Genomic DNA, 18,913 nt, shown 5'->3' on the forward strand with positions numbered 1-18,913 from the left:
TTGTTTTCTTTTTAAGAAAAATAATTTCCTCTCATTGAAAATATTTATTAGAGTTTCTATTTGTTTCCTCTGAGAAATAATTTCCTCTCATTGAATATTACTAAGATTTAATATCCTCAAATAATAAGGATGAGATCATGTTGACCAAAGTCAACACTTCATATTTATCCATTTGAGAAATTGATTTAAATGAGATACTATATCTCATACAATTTAAATACTACTTGGACAATTTAATTTCACAAAGTAATTAAATATGAAATTCTAAAGACTAAGGTTATTACCTCATATTGAATTCCTTAGGACAATGATTTAAATGAGATGCTACATCTCATAGAATTTAAATACTATTTTTGAAATAGTTTAAATGAGCTAGAAATGACTACATAGCCATTATTTTGAATCCAGCCCATGATCATATGAAGCAACCATGGCATATTTTTGCATAAACAATTAGAGTTTTTGAAATGTGAATTATGAGAGTTGGAATCACCTCAAAATTCATTATGGTTGATTTTTAATAATTGTTTGAAATTTGAAAACCTACTGCCTTGTTAATTTTACTACATGAGTTCTACAACAAATCTATGGTTGAGACCAGTGGGGTTTGCTAGGTAATTTCACAAGCTTTCCAACAATATAAAATTCATCAAATTTGGATCAGTAGAATTTGTTTTATTTAATTTTGAATCAAGCACCAGTAAAGAATTTCAGCTAAAAGAATTAGTCCGAATTCAAATGATTGGGCTTGGCGGGAAACGAACATGGGCCAGCGAGAGAGAAAAGGGAGAAGGCTGGCCCAGCAGTGTGTCTCGCACACGCAGGCGCCTGACAGTGGCCCCCACTGTCAGCGGGTCTTAATAGCGAAACGGTAAGTTCTAATGGGAGCCGCATGATTAGACGACGATCGAACGGCTCACGCTCGTCGTCGTCGACGGCGAGCGCAACCTCACTGGCGGCGAGCAGCAGGGGGTCGGCGGCTCACCTGGGCTCCGGTGATGGTTGGTGACGAGGTAGGGTGATGTTGCGAATGATGAGGAAGCCAACGGTGGTCGCGGCAGCTTCGGGGATGGACGAAATCGACGGCGCCTTCTGCTCCTGCTCCGGCGATCGATTGGCACGCTACGGGTGAAATTGGGAGGTGGCTGAGCTCGAGGAGGCTTAAGGAGATGAGAGGAGGCGAGTGGTGTGAGGAGTTGGTGCTGGGGTTGCCTCTATTTATAGCAGCGAGGGGTGCTGCGGGTGCACGGGCATGGCGATGGTGGAGATGGCGCTACGGGTTGCGAAGGGGCAAGGCGAGGTGTGAGGACGATGCAGCATGGCTTGGTGATCATCACGCGCGTCACTGCGCAGCAGGGGGGACGGGATGGCTCGGGCGACGTCCAAGTCCGTGCAGTACTGCGGCGGAGGACGGTGACGATGGCGACGGTGACAGGGCCTGGGAGCGAGAGGGAGCTTGTCTGGCGGCTAGCTGGTGTCGCGGCGAGTGCGCGTGCGAGCGCGGAGGTCAAACGGAGGACTGACGCGACGAGGCGACGCAGTGCTCTGGCACGTCCAGTGGCGTGTCTGTGCGTGCTCTGGCATGGTCTGGGCGTCCTGGGCGCGTCGCGTTCTGGCCAATGCTGGCCTCTCCTGCGTCGAGGGTGTGCACCAACGTGATCAGTGGAGTGAGGTGAGTGTCAGGGACAAGCTGATGCAAGCTAGATGGGAGAGGAGAGGGGGTTGACATGGTGAGTGGCAAGGTACACGGCATGGACATGGCATGATCATTTCTCTCAGTGAATAGTGGTTGCAAAGACATGGCTTGATCCAGAGGAGGTACAAGTACAATAATGATCACAAATCATCTCTGGTTTAGTCAAGAATCCATTGGGTTGTAGCATGTCTTGCCAAATCCAGATTGTGCACACCAGGTGTTTGTGAAAATGGCCGAAAGAAACTTAATTTGGAATTTTGGCACAAAATTTTATGGGTGTGTCTCAAATAATGTTTGGCACCTTGTGGTGGTGTTGGTTTGCAACTTTGAGTGGTTTTGTGAAAATCCAAAATGTGTATGATCTATTTTCTGTTTCAATGTTGCCACTTGGCATGCTTACATTAATCAATTGATACAGAGTCAGCAAGGTTGGTCAACACAAAAAGTGTTCACTTTGATGTGCTCTTGGATGAGGAGAAAAGAGTTGGGAGGGTTTGGTTTAAGAATTTCTTAATACAAAGGCTCAAAGTGGGTATCATATTAACAATGGCAGATTTGACCATTATCACATGTAACTTAAATTTGATTTTTCTTTTTATTTGATTTGTGTTTCTTTGATTCAAAAGTGATTCTTATTAGTTTAGTAACATTTCCAAACCATTGACACAATTCAAAATGGCCTAGGTTAAAGATTTGCAAAAGTGGCCATAGCCTCATATGTGTTGCTATTTTTATTTTATTTTATTTTTATTTTTGTTTTTCTTAGATCCACATGATCATTGTTTTGGGTTCATTTGATGTTAGGTTGGGTTGATGGAGGGTTTCACCATTTGGGTAAAGTGAATATGGCATAGGCCATTATTTGTAAAAATGGCCATAAGCTCACATGAGCTTTTTCTTTTATTTATTTTTCTTTTGGCTTTGTTTCTTTTTGACTCCAAAGAGCAAGGTTTAGGGTTTAAGATCATTTCAAAATACTTCACACAAGCATCATAGCAAAACTCACAACATTTAGGCATGAGCACTATGCATATTATAGAACTAAAATAAAGTTTTTGTTGGTTCCAATTTTTGGAAAAAGGAATTTTGTATTTCTTCTTTGTTTTAAAATTTGGATGTTACAGAACACAACTTTGATAGCTGAGAAAGATGATATAACTATACAGAACGTTGAAGAATTCTGGAGGTTTGGTGCATAATGTTACAGTACCATTACATATGACTTCTAGTGCCTAAGCTAATTATACACAAGCTGGTGAGTGGACCGCTGCATTGGCTCTGCCCCTGTTCTGCTACATGTGACTGGAGCGGACTGAACAAATTTTGGAGGCAGTGTGTTGCCCGATACCCTGTGAAATTATTTGCCCTTCCAGGCGGAAATAGCTCCTTGTTCACTTTTTTTTTTTTTTTTTTTTTTGCCTTGGGCCGCACTGTGAAGGCAGGTGACTTGTAAGTTGTTTGTACTAGTAGTTGGGGCGCCCCTTGGGGCGCCTCCTCGCTGGTCATCTGCGACCCAATATTTGGTATGCATGGTGTCATTGTAACGTTCAACATATGTTATGATTTAATGCTTCATTCAACCAATGGTTCACAGTATCACTGGAAGTTCTTTAAGGCTAAATAAGCACACCAAATGATTCAATACATGCACGCTGCCATTTCAAAGTAATGAATGATATTTCCTCATGACAGTTATTTCAACTTGGAGTTTACTTTATCTCACAAGTAACATAATCAATAGAAGATAGCATGCAACAAACTCATCCAAGGCAGAATCAAAAGCCTAAAGAGATATGCATTTATTAAATTTTCAAAGGAGACACATAGATATATGACCAACTGGAATTTCTTGGCAATCTTTAATCCTCGCAGCTTCCTTAGGGATGTTATTGAAAATTCCTTGCTAGTTCATACCCAGTCTATGAGGATGGTGATACCTAGGGTCTGATGTGGTTTAATCTGCATCAGAAAGAGTTTCAAGAGCATTAACTTACATTGCCTAGGAAGAACAATGAAAGCCTTTCAATGGGTAAAGCAAGATTATAAAGTTTAGAGGATTTGACATGAAAAATGCATCTGAAAACCCTTATTTAATCAGATAAAAAAGAGAAGGTTAAATAAGAATGTTCAGAATTCATTAGTATCAATTGTTTGCATAAATCTGAATGCATAGATCTTTTATAAAGTGGAAAGCCCTCATAGTTAATTAGTTGTAACAATGTGGTAACTGTATCAGAAACAGAAAGATAGATATTGTTTATGCAGAACGTAAAACAAAAATGTTTTAAGTTGATTCCTTATTGTAAGAGACGGTTCATATCCTAGAAAAATTACCGAAACTCCACCTCTTAGCATATCATAAAATAAAATAAAATAAAGTTAGTTCAAAATCAATCATTTCGAGAATGATAAGAACTTGATATTTATGTGGACATTAGCCCTAGCTTTAAATGAGCTTGAAGATTGATAAATAATTGTCTTGCAAGTTAAAATATAAAACTGCAGCAGCACAAAAATAGAAGGGTAAGATAACATGTTATGAACCTTGTAGGCCTAGCACTTTTGTTTAACTACAAAAGGTAAAACTCATCTTCCTGCAGATTTCCAAAGAGGTGTATTATAAGAAAACTGTTATGCATGCTCCAGTTAAAGTTGACCACAACTTCTCTCTCAACCGAGTATGATAGGATGAACTGACAGAAAAATGAGCATACACAGCAACAAGCAAAAATATCTCAACAGGTAAAAATCACATGTAAGAGATGAAGTCATGTATGGGAAACACTAATTGGCTACCTCAGCCAAGAAAAACTCAGTGCTTAAAATATATCTTGAGATTTACCATATGAAGGTAACTACACTATACAAGAATGCTAGTCATAGTACCTGCAAACTGGTGGTCCTTCTTCTCCTCTACAGCTTCACCGCATTTGTAAGGACAAACAATGGTTTTCAAATGTACAAGAACCAAAGTGTTAAATCATATAATAAGAGGAGGCTTGTGCAAGATTAATCCATATATAGCAGGTGATGCACCAGATTAGGTGAATACACCTGCAAATAAGACATATACAACGTATGAGCCTATACTAAAATACTAATGCTGCTATCAACAAGTATAAAAATTAGCATAGCTAGGGGTTTCAATATTACTGGCCAAACAAATTTAGATAGATAGGAAACTTTATGGCCTGAATATAAACACAAATCTGTAAGAATAATCTCGATGAACCAATTTGAAAGGGCATAAACGACATTGATTTCAGAATAAATTAATTGCCATTGAAATTACAGAGGTACGACCAACAAATCTGCTATAGGATCCATCACATACATACTACTAACTACAGAGCTAAATGTGGCTACTAATCTGACATAACCATCCCACCATAATATTGCATGATCCTTACTTTTTTTGCAAGGTTGCATTCCTTTTTGTTCACAACAAACTGCATTTGGCCTTATAATAATTAATCACATTCTTACAATGCTATCTAAAATCCCCCTCCTAGTCAAATGATACATCAGAACTGATATAGCTTTAACCTATTTAACCTGAATGCAAGCAGACAAGATAACAGCCAAATATAAGATAAGATTCAGATGGATTCCACTTGCATCTCACATACAAAAGACCTTACTTTCTTCCGGGATAATGGTTGTCGTCCATGAATGGAACGAAAGGGAGATAAAATTGAAGAGGTCAGGAAATATCCAAAATGTAAGATATTTAGTTACAGTTGAAAATTATGTACAAACCAAAACAACCCACCTCCTCTCTCACCATCTTCATGGTGTCGTAAAACTCTAGTGCATCTTTCATCATAGGGTGGGATGAGGAAACCTATTGAGATTATAAACTTCCTCCAACACATATTTGAGACTCTTCTGAACATTAATCAAGGGAAACATCATGCATCGGTAAGCACAATATGCAGTGTGTGTAAAAAGTAAAAAACATGGAATCACCCTCAGAAATTTAAGTGTGCGTAAGATGGGTGTGCATTGCAAAGTACTAACCATTCCCTGAGCACCCTCCTACCAAATCTCAAAATCAACACCATTACACTCCTGAATCAAAATATTGCAAATATTAGTATACAACATAGTAACCATTGTAAGCTACAATAAATTGATGTATCTGATGGATCCTAGATAGTAATATAGTATCTATTTAAAGCTAAACACAATGGATCTTGTGAAAGCAAGTAGCAGCAATCTTAATTGCTTGTCAAGATCGTTAGGAAGATATTTTACCCCACTGAACAACAACAAAATTATGAGGGCACTACAAGATATATATACAATAGTGTCATTCCAATATTTTCATATGGCATAAACCTACCTTGGAAGATGACCGGTGAGTACATAAGGTTTCATCCACTGTTTCTAGAGAAATGCCGTCCAAAGAAAATTCAAAGCATTTTACAAAATAAAAAGACTTCCACAACATGATCAGTGGTGCATACCTTGAGTTTGCTTGGCTAATTCCTCACAGTAACTGGCATACTCTCTTTTAGTATCATAGCTATGGAGGCATGTGTGGTACTTACTTCACCTTCTGTACCCCTACATTGAAAATGATACAGAGAAAACTTATTGCTTAGAAACTTTTAAGAGACAAGAACTACATTTTAACTGAAGACATTAAGCTGCAAAAAGTTATGTTCCAAGGCAAACAAATTCAAATTGAGACAAGTGAAGGCACGTGGGAAACAAGACAAAAAAAACTACCTCGAGTCATTCTCCGAGGCACTTAGAGAATAATTACATTTTACCCTACAACATGGGGCCAAAGCAATGGAGAATCCGCTGCCTTCAACTCATCCCCATCCTCGTCATGTCCTCCTAGCAGGATTCTAGATCTGATTATCCATGTGGTAAATGTCTAGATCCCAAAATGTTATTAGGTGGAATTATATAGCTGTTTGCATATGCCAAGTAAGCGCAGGTTTGGAACAGAGCAGGTATGCTATGAATAGATCGCAAATAACTCATCCGTGCTGAGAGATTCTTATGTAGGTAGGTGAAGTACATAGCCGGCTTGATCTCAACCCCAGCGGAGAAAGTGGCCATCCAGGAGTCCCTTGACCACCGCCGTGTCAGCCCCGACTCAGGCGCGGCAGGCGGCGATGTCCCGTCCCTGCCACCGCACGTCACCGTCATCTCCGCAACTCCATGGCCTCCTGGGCATATATATCGTGATCATCCATAAATCCCTCGAGAACACAATGACAAGAGTCAGTGGCATACATACATTCAGAAAATCAATGTAGGCATAATTTCTCATGAGTAGTATATAGTATTCATTGATTATCAATCTTTCCTGAGTAGTATACAATTTCTGGAGGATTAGAAAGGTTGGCGATGAATGTTAAAGCTTCAATCTCTTGAGTAATAGTATATAATAACCATTGATAATCAATCGCATACCCTCTAATGGATACGTGGGTGACCTTAGACCACAAAATCCACTATACATAGAGTGGAACAGGTAAAATACCTTGGTTGAGGACTAATTCCTATGATGATGCTGCCGTACATGTGAAAGCCAATTTAGAAAGGCAACTTAAACATGATCAAGCTGCTTTTAAGTTTTGACAAACACCCGTCAGCCTGGAGAATGAGAGAAACATTCCATTCAAACAAATAGCTCGGATATCATCATTAAAACTGGCATCTTACATAGAAAGAAATAGTTGATGCAAAACAACAAAATTGCTAACATGAAGAAAAGTGCAAAACCAAACCAGGAACCTCCATTTGAATCAGACCTTTAAGGTATTTACTTTATATAAACAGAGCATACCTATGCCAAGTAGCAAACAATATGTTAGCCTGAACCATAAGAAATTGTCCTTTCATGCAAATCTCGTATTGCATTTTAAGAGTGAAATCTCTTATTACTGAAGTAATCGAATTTCTGAAAGCTAATAACATACTGAAAAGTTTATCCAAGAATATATATGCATCTTAGTTTTTCTACCACAAAAACATTAACAATATAAATTGAATCTAACCCAGTATACTTTTCAATCACATAGAGCTAAAAATAAAATGATTTCATTTCATCAAGCAGAATATTAAAAGAAAATCTAGCCTGCAAAAGAACATTACCATATTTCTGGCCAGAATGAAGATACAACAAATATAAGCACAACAAAGGGAGGCATGGAGGATGAAGATGTGGTCGAAGATGATGAGGAAAGAGGATAAGAAAACATACTGTGATGTGGCGTCGTCCATCGAATCGCCGAATCCATCCACACCAGAGGCGGCCTTCTTTTTTCCATTCTTGATCGTCGACGGAGCAGCAGGCCAAGGTCTTCACTACTTCTCCCGTCGCCTGTAGGAAGAGGAGATGAGATGACAGCAGCCCCGTCGATCTAGGGTTAGGTAAGGCTGCAGGGGAGGAACGGCCTAGGGAAGAAATCACAGAGGATGGCAAGGAGGAAGATTCCAGGGAGGAGGAGGAAGCACGAAGGAGGAGGGGCCTACCTGCACCGGCGCCGCCGCCGCCGCCGGGGTTTCGTGGACGCGGGTTGAGCCTCTCCTCTTGAGAGTTCTCTTTTCGGAAGGGGAAGGGGGGCACGAGCGGGCGAGCGAGCCGGATCGCTAGGGTTTTCTTCAGCAGTTTTGTTTGAGAAAGGAACGTCTCAGATCGACGCGGGTTCGTTTCCTGATCGGACGGCGCGGACCGGCCCTTTTCTCCCCAACGAGCGAGCACCAGGTGAGTATCGTGGAGCGCTCTGGCATAGGCCAAGCACCCACGCACTTGCTTGTTCTCAATATGTATATAATTAAGAGTGTTGTTGTGCTGGTGTTCTAAAGGGTTAGTTTTTTTGGTTGACTGTGCTTGATCCCTTTTTCTTGCTTTCTTTTGTGGATGTTGTGTTCCGGTAGAAATGCACGTAGAAAGTAGTTGTTAGCATTTCAATTAAGGCAATAAAGAGATTTGCTACTTGCTAAGTACCTCTATCAGCTTCGTCGACGATGCCCTTTGCCAGTGTGGGTGTGTCTGGCAGTTCAACTCTTGCAGATTGTTCATCGTCTGCCGGCAACTTGGAAGTGCTGGTGGGTCCAGCGGCTGGAGTAGTACGACAGGAACAACAGACATAAGCATGCCTATATAAAATAAAACAGAAGGAAAATCACCGATAAGAAAACAATCAAACAAAGAGGTTGCATGCTACTTTTTATGCATCAGATATATTAGAGAACAAGATAAAATGTCCATGCAAGTGAGCACAGGGACTGAAAATATTTCTGTAACCTTCATACACCATTGCAGGCGGAGGCGGAAGGTCTTCTTATAGCGGCCAACATTGCTTCTTCTCTTCTCTTGCAGGATGCTTATTTCTTCACAGATAATCTGGGACTAGCAAAAGCAGTACAGGCACGTGGAGGAGCAGATCCAAATGTTCCGTGGGAGATCAGGAGGCAAGCCGTCCAATTTCAGGAAATTATGCAACTGCTTAGACCAAAAATCTTCCATATAAACAGATCTATGAATGTCATTGCCCATAAAGGCAAAAACTCTACCTAGAGTTTCGCCTCTTTGCTCTTATAGCAATTCTACTCATGCAGCTTTTTCGTGCCCTGTCTCTGTAGCAATAAACAGACTAAGATTGGCAGGGCCAATGATTGTAACAGCTCAATGTCTACGAGTAATGAAATCTAGGGTGCTCAGCACCCTAATCTTGTTCAAAAAAAAAACCTACGTGCATTGCTTGTACTCTCAAAGTTCCAGGTTGAGCTTCACACCATGGAGATCAAAGCAAAATCATAGACCCAATGTGAAATAAAGGTATATGTGCAAGCCAAGCATGGGCATAGGTGAACTGCCCACGTTATTGCTCATGTGCAAATGAGAGAATTTTCAATCTCAGCAATAGTAGTGTAGTAATGATTGTATTTTAGAGTTCGATCTTACCAATTTACGTTTTTAGATAGATTATATAATTAGTTTCAGATATATATTTTCACATGTGCAAATTAGTTTTCATAAAAAACTAACATTGGGTTGTTATTACTTGAGTTCAGTTTACCCATGAAGCCACCAGTTAACTGGACTTTTTTTTTGCACAAAGAAGGGGTCAGGAAGACCCTAGAAGAACATCTATTAAATCACGTGACAGGTTACAAATTTGCAGATAGGCCCTTTTACAACACTCGCTCCGAAGAACCAGTAATTTGAAGATAAGGCCCGCCAAATTATTAAAAACACCCTAGAACTAAGAATGGGAACGCAATCGAGTCCTTTGGGTGCCTCCGCCACCAGACGTCGGCGTCCTCAAGGCATCACCGCCGAGGAACAGGGCGCAAGGGCCTGAACACCCTTTTATAGCGTAGCTTCGTCACCGCTGGACACCTCGAAACCACCGAGGACGAACCACTTGGTGGGAGCAAGGTGCGAGCTCCAGCAGCTAGGAAGAAGAGCCTCCGATCTGGAGGTTGGAGGTATACCGCCATGCTGGCGGAAGATCGCGGAGGCGAGAAGGCCATCCACGTGGTTGAGCTCATCGAAGAAGAACCTTGGAAGAAGCAATGTGTTGCAGCTGTCAACTATTCATGTTCATCCAGCCATAGATTGTTGATCCAACAACCAATAAAAGGGAGCAAGGCACCACACTGTCCATTGGTGCCTTGACAGAGGCAAGATACTGGATCTCAGTCCATCGTGGCTGGCATGGACGCGCCATGGCGCGAAGCACGCGCCGAAGGAACCGGTTGCCGACCACAACGCCCATGCACGAAAACAGGAGAGTCGTCCGTCTGCAAAGAGCAAGGGAACATAGTCTGTAGAAGGATATCACGTGCCAAAACAATGCGATCACCGGCCACCTGTGCATCGGAGAGAGAAAACGCAGAGGAACCACGACGACCACGAAAACTAACCTCGGTGCCCACACACGGGCACAACATCGTCATCCGTCTGCAAAGAATAAGAAACATAGTCAAAACTCAAAAGACAAGATAAGAAAAATCTTGCGACAAGCCAATAATGCCATCACCTGCGCAATGGAGGGAGGAATAGAAGAGGAACCACGACGACCTCCACGTCCCGGCAGCCGAATACGGCACCCACGACCCGAAACAGAAGAAGCAGACTAACAGATTCAAAAGATCGCAGCGAAAAATTAACCGAAAAGAAGGAGAAGAAGATAGAGAATCGAGAGGAACCGAAGCAGCATATCATCGTAAATAGAAGACAGGCAATATTGGCATGAGTATCACGAGATCGTACGCCAAGGCGCACATCTAAATCTAGTACCATTTACCAGGTTACCATTATGGGTGGTTCTTGCGGGTACTCCACCAACATACTATTTCAGGTAGCTGAATGGGGTATTCTTTGGTCCTTGGTTGTCTGCGAAGTTTTTTTCTTTTTATTTTCTATAGTTCTTTTGATCCCCACACTGTTAACCAAATCCTGAACGGCATTAATGTTTGGGCATATGAAGAATTTTTTTTTTGCAGAATACCGAATACCAGCTGTTTGTTTTCAGGTACGTTGACTGTCCACGTAATGTTTACCTATCAAACTTTTCCGTGGGCAAAACTTGTGGGGCTTGAGTACTTGACAAATAAGTCTACATGAGCTTTTCAAGATAAATTATAAAGTAGAGTAAAAGATATATTAGGAAGATCCATCTCTCATCTTTAGTTTTTTTCACCTCCAATGAGCAAAGTGCATGTAGAAAACAAGGAGAATATGTGCTCAATATTATTGGGTTTGATTTCCGTGCGATGAGAGAGAAGCAATTAAAGTGCATTGGGAAGATAGGAGTACACTCTTTTGTGGACAAAATTTAGAGCTAGATGTCCACTTGTTTTATTTGAGGATGGAGGGACATTTTTGTCTTTGCATTTAATAGGTCCGGGTATGGATAATTATATTCAACTCAAATAGCTATGATGTATGTTATCCTATGTTTAAAGGATTCATCTTAATATCCGGTGCATATCAAGCCAAAGAAAGCTAAATCTTAGGGCGCGATTGGTTGCTCGCACCAGGTTTTCCCCTTTCGTGCCGTCACATGCAAATTGGCTAGTAGAGTAGAAACGTGGCTTGGGCTAGCATTGGCACTACATTTGGATGCTAGCAATTGTACTTGGGCTCGGCTTGAGAAACGGTAGGCAGTTCGATTGATAGGCTATGCTTGGAAGAAACTTACTATGGTGTTTGGTTATGTGCGAAACGAGGAATGTGATAACCTCTTCCCCAAATGGTGTGGTTACTACCCCTTTTGAGCATCAACATAGCAAACATTGTTCAACACATAGCAGCCATTGTTCAACACGGAGTAGCAGACATTGTTCAACACATAGCAACCATTATTCAACACGGATTTAAACATAGTAGCAGACATAAAGCAAGCACATTCTTCGCTCGTCGATCATGGCAAGGGTTGAATGATGTTACGAGCACCTATAGACCTTGAAGATGTCGCCCCTAAGAATCTTGAAGGTCATGAAGTTGCCGATCTTTACCTGATGAGCAATGGAAAATCAGGAGCAACCTTGATCGAGGCATGCAGTGCCTTTGATGTCCCTCAACTTCACCATCCAGGAGCAACCGGTGTTCGTCTTGAGGATGACCGTCCAGGGGACGGTGCGAAGGTTAAGGACGGAAGCCTGTTGAAATTGGGAGCATTTCCATCCCTAGAGACAACACCACTTTAGTAAAGTGGGTTGGCCCATCGTCGTCATGGAAATGCCCAACCTTGACCGGCCTCCCCCTAGGATTCTTGCCATTGCTGCCTTCTCTAGCTTCCTTGGAACAACCCTCGCCAAAGAGCTTGACCGGTCCACCCATCATCATCTTCGAGCACTGCAAAAACAAGAAGCATTTTGAATGAGCACAAATAGAAGTGTGTGATGATAAAAAGAGCAAGGATGCAGGTTGAGCCTCACATGACAGTATGATTTAACATGACAAAGAAGGCCTCATATCAATGAACACCCAAGGCAAAGGGACTGTCTGTAAACTAAGTCTAGTGTACAAGCAATCTTGTTGCACATAGGACTAGGTTTATGGACAGCCCCTTGCCTTGCATTGTGCCACATACCAAATCATTGGCTATTAGAGAAGCATGATGCAAGCAAAACTATAAGGCCTCAAATCATTGAACACCACAATTGATGTTATTCAACAGAGTACAAGGCGCGAATAGGAGTGCTTGTGCTTTTCTACAAGGTTGGACATCAAATGTGGTGTCATTTGGTTGACACTTCAAATCACTGGACAAAAACATGGCATGCCTCATTGGGTTCACACATCATATATAGGCCAAAGCAGTGAAGTTAAATCGGAACAAGTTCACATATCAAACAACAGATCATACTAGTTGGGATCATACAACAGATTACACAGAAAGAAGGTTCACAATGCAAACAAAGGCTAATTATCTACATTACATGCCAGCTTATCTTTCATCATTCGTCACAAATAGCCCTAATCCTATTCAGTTTTTCCTTGTTTACATAACCTAGTTTTAGGAGATCATATACGACATTCTCTAACTTTTTCTTATGTTCCTTAAGTGTCTCCTTTTCTCCCCTCAATGCTTCTCTTTCTCCCTCCCACTCCTCCTTCCTAGACCTCAAGATTTGTGCTTCCGTTCTCTGCACATTCTTCAACAAAGCTACCTGATTCTTCAAATCATCCAGTTTATCTTGGGCTCGATTCTGAACAAACTAGGGTTTATTACTAGCATATAATCATCGCCGGGAACATGTATAGTAAGGCCTCATAATACATAGCACGAGCAAGTGGATGCAATGTTCGATCAGAAACTATTGCATGATCTAACAATGGATTTCGATCACGGCACTAGGTTCTGAAAAAAACATCTCTCCAGTTGCTTAGCACTAGTGTCTAATCATCGGCATGAATCGTAAACCCCAATCTGACTACCAAAGAACGTAAAAACCAGATCTTGCCAAATGAACATACATGCATGATCATTGATGCGAAAACCAACTACACGAACACCAATCTACCTAGTGGAAGCCACTACCCATGCTAGAAAAGGAAGAACTACCCAATATAACCGCTAAGTACACAAATCTAGAATGGATGTGCAAAATAATCCTACATTGAACATCGCAGAACCCCGGGAAATTATATTGAAGCACAAAAACTGGTTGAAAATTACGAAAGCGCTTTGAATTTGAATAACACCACACTCCTTCTTTTTCATAAAATGGGTGGTTTGGTTGTTGATCCATTAATCAAATAAATTAGGTCGGCACATCTATGAACATTGAAGCCTAAAAGATTGGATTCGGTTCTTACCGCCATGGATGTCCTTGCCGAGCAGAGCTTGAACCAGAGAAGATTGGGTCTATGAACGCGAGCTTGAACCGAGGAAGAGGGCATCCCCGAATGCCGGATCTTCAAACCTTCTTGCGGCGGTCTTCGATATACCAGCGGCAGTACATCCACCTTTGGCGAGAGGAGAGAGAAGGGACATGGGAGGGCGAGTGAGAACAGGAGAGAGTGAGAGGGGAGGGGGAGGTGAGGGGATTTATGGCGCGCTTTCTCGAGGCATCGCAGCGTCTCCCACTCTTCCTGACGCATGCAACATTCCCCCCTCGCGCTCGCAAGAGCCTGGCCGCAGAGAAACGGCCGAACCGAGCGTTCTTCTCACTAGTAACGACCTGCTACTTAGAGCCGGTTTCGGTCTATAGGCCACAAATAGTTTTGTTGCAACTAAAAATATGGAAATATTCTGCCTATTAGTGTTTGAGCCATTACTTTGGGTCCCAAAATGATCTGCCATGAATCTTTGATATGCCAGGAATGTGTAGGACACTATATTCTTGCTGGATCATTAAGGAAATTTTTTCTTCGGATTATATTGTAGCAGTCATCCTATATTATTGTACCACTAATGTCACCCCATAGAAAAGAAATGGGAGAAACTTTTGTGCTGAAGTTTTTTCATAGGGAATAGAGGAACACCACACCAAGAGATATCAAGAATGGTGAAGACCATGAGCTTGCGGATGCCCAAGGCACCCCACTGGACCTACTTAAAATCCCGGTTTGCAAACCTCTAAAATTTGTTTTTTGAGCAACATAGAATGATCGCATAAACTTGGTGCGTCTTTGTTAGTGTAATGCATAGTTTGGTTGAAAATAAATGAGACCACCATGATAGACATTCTTTAATATTGAGAGATAATGAAACAAACTATCCCATGAATGAGAGCCTTAATTAAATAAGTTGTATGCCATGAAGAGAAAAGGGAATGAAAGCAAAAAGCTGAAATTCAAAGTTATGCTTAGTGTTACTTGTTTCAAATACTTTGATGACTGATATTTTGCTAGTGCCTTATATAGTGCTACATTTTACTCATATACATGAATGTTTAATACTAAGGAGCCTTGTTGATAATAAATGATTGGCACTATGGTCACTATGGCATGCTTCTAGATCTTTTTGCTAGCCAATTTTTTTCTCAAAACAAGCCAAGACTTGTCTCCAAACACCCACCATATACCTACCTATGTGGCACTTGCTACTTAAATTACAATATGTGTTCTATGCCTCCAAGTACTTCAAAATATCTCTTTTGTGCAGTTGAAATCTAATGCGAAAGTAAGGAGTGGGGAGATACCACTATGGAAATTTATGTGGTTGACATTTTATAAGTTGTTTGTTAGCTCAACCATGTTATTCTGGAGAAAGCTTTCATTTGATATCATGTTATTTTTGCTATGGATGCCCATCGGTGTGAAATGAAATGGAACACTATGGAGTTCTCACATAACAGAGAGACGTCTGGGCCGCCAACTAAAGCCATGTTGAATCATGGTGGAAATTTGCAGCATGAACATCATGTGAAGCCTTTTAATAAAAAGCTATGCAAATAGAATAAAATAAAGTCCAGAGGTGATTTATTTGTCTGTTGTCTTATCTTCTGAAGTTTGGATATGACCCGCCAACCATGAAAATAAGAATTCCAAAAGGGCATTTCCTATCAAGGGGAAAGAGGTACCTCAGTTAACGCTCTTGAGGACATTATATGTTTACGATGGCAGGCTTAAGTGTCCTAACTATCTAGCATGAGGTGTGGGTACTCATGGTTAAGGTGCATGATAAATTCAACTTGTAGGATGTCAAGCACATAAACCATAGAATCTCTAAAACATAGTAAAAAAGAGATACTTGTAACTCCATACTTATGAGTACTGTTGACATGAACTACATATCTCAAAATTTTATTTTATGCCCTCAACTATCTTTTACTTTATTGGAGGTCTAGCACATGTGTTGCCTACTTACTTTCTGTTATCCAAGAGTCATAAGAATCAAAATAAGAGTATCCAAGAAAAATAAGAAAAGAAACAAAAAGAGTCTTTCATAAATTCTATAGGTTCATCCAAGCATGCTTTATCGTCTATATACTTTTCATTTGTTTGAACCCAAGACCACTTATTGTTAAGCATGTTTTGTAGATTGTAAAATATATCACTTTATAGCTCACTTTTTTATTGTTATTTTTTAAGGATTGAACCTTGTGAACTTTGTTTGATAATGAAAAGAAGAAAAGCAACAAAACATGTTAGTTTTATCACCTTTATGCTCGAGGACGAGTGTAGTTTAATCTTAGGGATGTTGATGCTTGTAAAATGCGTGCATGAACTTTGTAGTTTGTTGAAACATATTCCCACATATTTGCAACATATATGATGTTATGTCCATGTTTTATATTATTTTTGGTGATTTAACAATGATCCCTTTATTTGGTTTATAACTCTGCAGGACAGGAAAACCCTGTTTTGTGTATTTTTGACTTTTAGGGACCTTAACGAAGTCAAATTGAGCTAGGACTTCGGGGATATCAATATTCCATCAAGAGAAGGATCTGTAGCACTTGGACCTCACGATATGGGCCAAGAGGGCCAAAAGAGGGCTGGTGGCGCGCCCAGGCAGGGAGGGTGCGCCACCACCTCTCTTTTCCTCCCCAGCCGTCCGATTCAATTGATTCTTTCACCCATGGACTTTTTTTGACCTAAAAACCCCTATATATAGGACTTCCCGAGGCTTACTCGAGGAGAGCGCGGTGGAAACAGAGAAACACCGAAACAGAGCCAGAACCAACAAAGATTGGAGGGGGAAACTCCACCGGAGCCGCCGCCGAAGGGATCTCTACCTTCTCCAACATCTCCACGATCATCACCATGATGAAGAGGGAGTACACGTCTGGAGTATGGGTTTGTGGCAGTAGCTTTATCTCTCTCTCTCTCTCTCTCTCTCTCTCTCTCTCTCTCTCTCTTGTTCTTCATAGATTGTAGTACCATATAAGCTGCCCAACATGATTATGGTCATATATGTAATTCATATGTGGTGGATCTTTATTCTATGATATTGATATATGAGATTGGAACCTATTATGTGTAAGATGTTGATCCCCACAAGTATAGGGGATAGCTAAAATCTTTGATGGGAAGTATTACCCAAATTTATAGTTCGACTCAAGGGGACACAAGAATACCAGTAAGACATTAGCAATTGAGATGTCACTCTCAACCACATCTGTATATCAATAAACGCACAAAGAAAGTGGTGATTTTATAGCAGATGATTCAAAGCAGTAAAGACAAGTAGTATACATCAACAACAAATTTCCAGTTTTCACCGGAAGTACTATTATGTAACTTTCATTGGCAAAAAGCGTAGGCATGATGTAGTAGCGGGGTGTTGCATGAATGATATTGATCATATAATGTAATCCAACAAACATAGCATTCATCTGTAATTCAGTTGTGTGTAGGTGTGTGATCCAAATATAGCTATGCATACTAACAAAGAGAATTCGCATAAAAACTTTTATCCTGCTTGCCCATTTTACCGGGGTCAAGTGGGAACTACAAGAAATTAAGGTCTATCCTTTCGAATATCCCGGAACAAAGCATTAAGTTTCATGAACACACAATATTCTCGAACTATCTATTCCCCTTGTTTTCCCTATCTGTCGCCTTAGGGATTCACAAGGTCAACATAATAATAAGTAATACACCTTGAAAATAGATACCAACCTCATATATATGATAAATCAATATAGGTTCAGTACTGAAATCATGTCACTCTAGCCCTAGTAACAAGCACTAAACATAGAAAAGGTGTACCAACACTCATACATGAATATCCTCAAGACAAACACCTCAAATCTTGATACATATGGATGATTACATGATCAATCTCATCCAAATCCCATCCACATCTTAGGACTATAGAGAACTACTCACTCATGGTGATGGAGAGTGAGCCCATGGTCGTTGGTGATGACCTTGGTGGCGGTGATGATGAAGAAGCCCTCGAAATGCTTCTCTCCGGGGTGGAGAGTAGGATCAATCTGACCCCGAAATGAAGATCATGGTCTCGGCGGTGCTCTGTTTCACGGAACGCTTCATGTCTCTAGCAGCATAGGTTTTTAGGGTATATAAGGCATCATGCGCAGGGGGAGGCGAAACGATGTTCGAGGGCCAAAAGTGTGATGGTGGCGCGCCTAGGCCAGGGGCATGCCACCTGTGCGCTTTTCGGCCATGTAGCCCCTCTCGTCTAGTCCAAAGCTCTAGGTCCCTTATTTTAGTGGAAAAAATTCATGTGGTATTTTTCCCCAATTTTATTTCCTGCAAAAACAGACAGAAAGAAGACTTTTGCTAAAAACAACGTTAGATTCAATAGTTTTATCCAAGTATGGTGAGATTCCAGAGCAAATCTTTGAGCAAAGTGATTCGAAAAGTAGATACATTTGAGATGTATCAACTCCCCCAATCTTAGCTCGTTGTTTCTCCTGAAACAACTCAAACGTAGTGCAAAAGCTATAAAATACTTTGACAAGAACTTTGCTCTATGCATGCATAATTAATTTAAAATGGCAAGTATTTGATACATAGCTTCGTCAATGAATGGCAACGTGTTACTAAATATCCACTATGTTGGTGTTCCTCTATCTATGCATGGTATAAAAGAGATAGTATAGGGCAACACTACTTGGACGTGATTAATTGAAAGTAGCAACAAACAAAATTCTCACATCGCATTTGATTGAATCATGAGCAAGGTTTTTGAGACCTTTGATTCCTTCAATTGTTGACTAGTAATTTCATTTTGCTTGCATCACAAACCAAATAACGGGACGATGTCGTATCCTTCCAGTCCTTTAACATTTAAACACTCATAGAAGAATCATACATGA

General features: G+C 40.8%; 2 long non-coding RNA genes across 2 annotated transcripts; both read right to left on the reverse strand.

Annotated features, from left to right (window-relative positions):
- Window positions 1–3,474: 3,474 nt before the first annotated feature.
- Window positions 3,475–5,787, reverse strand: LOC124682722. Its single transcript, XR_006996399.1, has 3 exons — window positions 5,469–5,787; window positions 4,583–4,750; window positions 3,475–3,655 (listed from the first exon to the last, which is right to left on the reverse strand). It is a non-coding gene; the product is annotated as an uncharacterized LOC124682722 (long non-coding RNA).
- Window positions 5,788–6,174: 387 nt separating this feature from the next.
- On the reverse strand, window positions 6,175–7,575 carry LOC124682723. Its single transcript, XR_006996400.1, has 3 exons — window positions 7,200–7,575; window positions 6,431–6,915; window positions 6,175–6,265 (listed from the first exon to the last, which is right to left on the reverse strand). It is a non-coding gene; the product is annotated as an uncharacterized LOC124682723 (long non-coding RNA).
- Between the last annotated feature and the right edge of the window lie 11,338 nt (window positions 7,576–18,913).

The sequence above is a fragment of the Lolium rigidum genome, chromosome 1 (genome assembly GCF_022539505.1).
Source record: "Lolium rigidum isolate FL_2022 chromosome 1, APGP_CSIRO_Lrig_0.1, whole genome shotgun sequence".
Lineage (NCBI taxonomy): Eukaryota > Viridiplantae > Streptophyta > Magnoliopsida > Poales > Poaceae > Lolium > Lolium rigidum.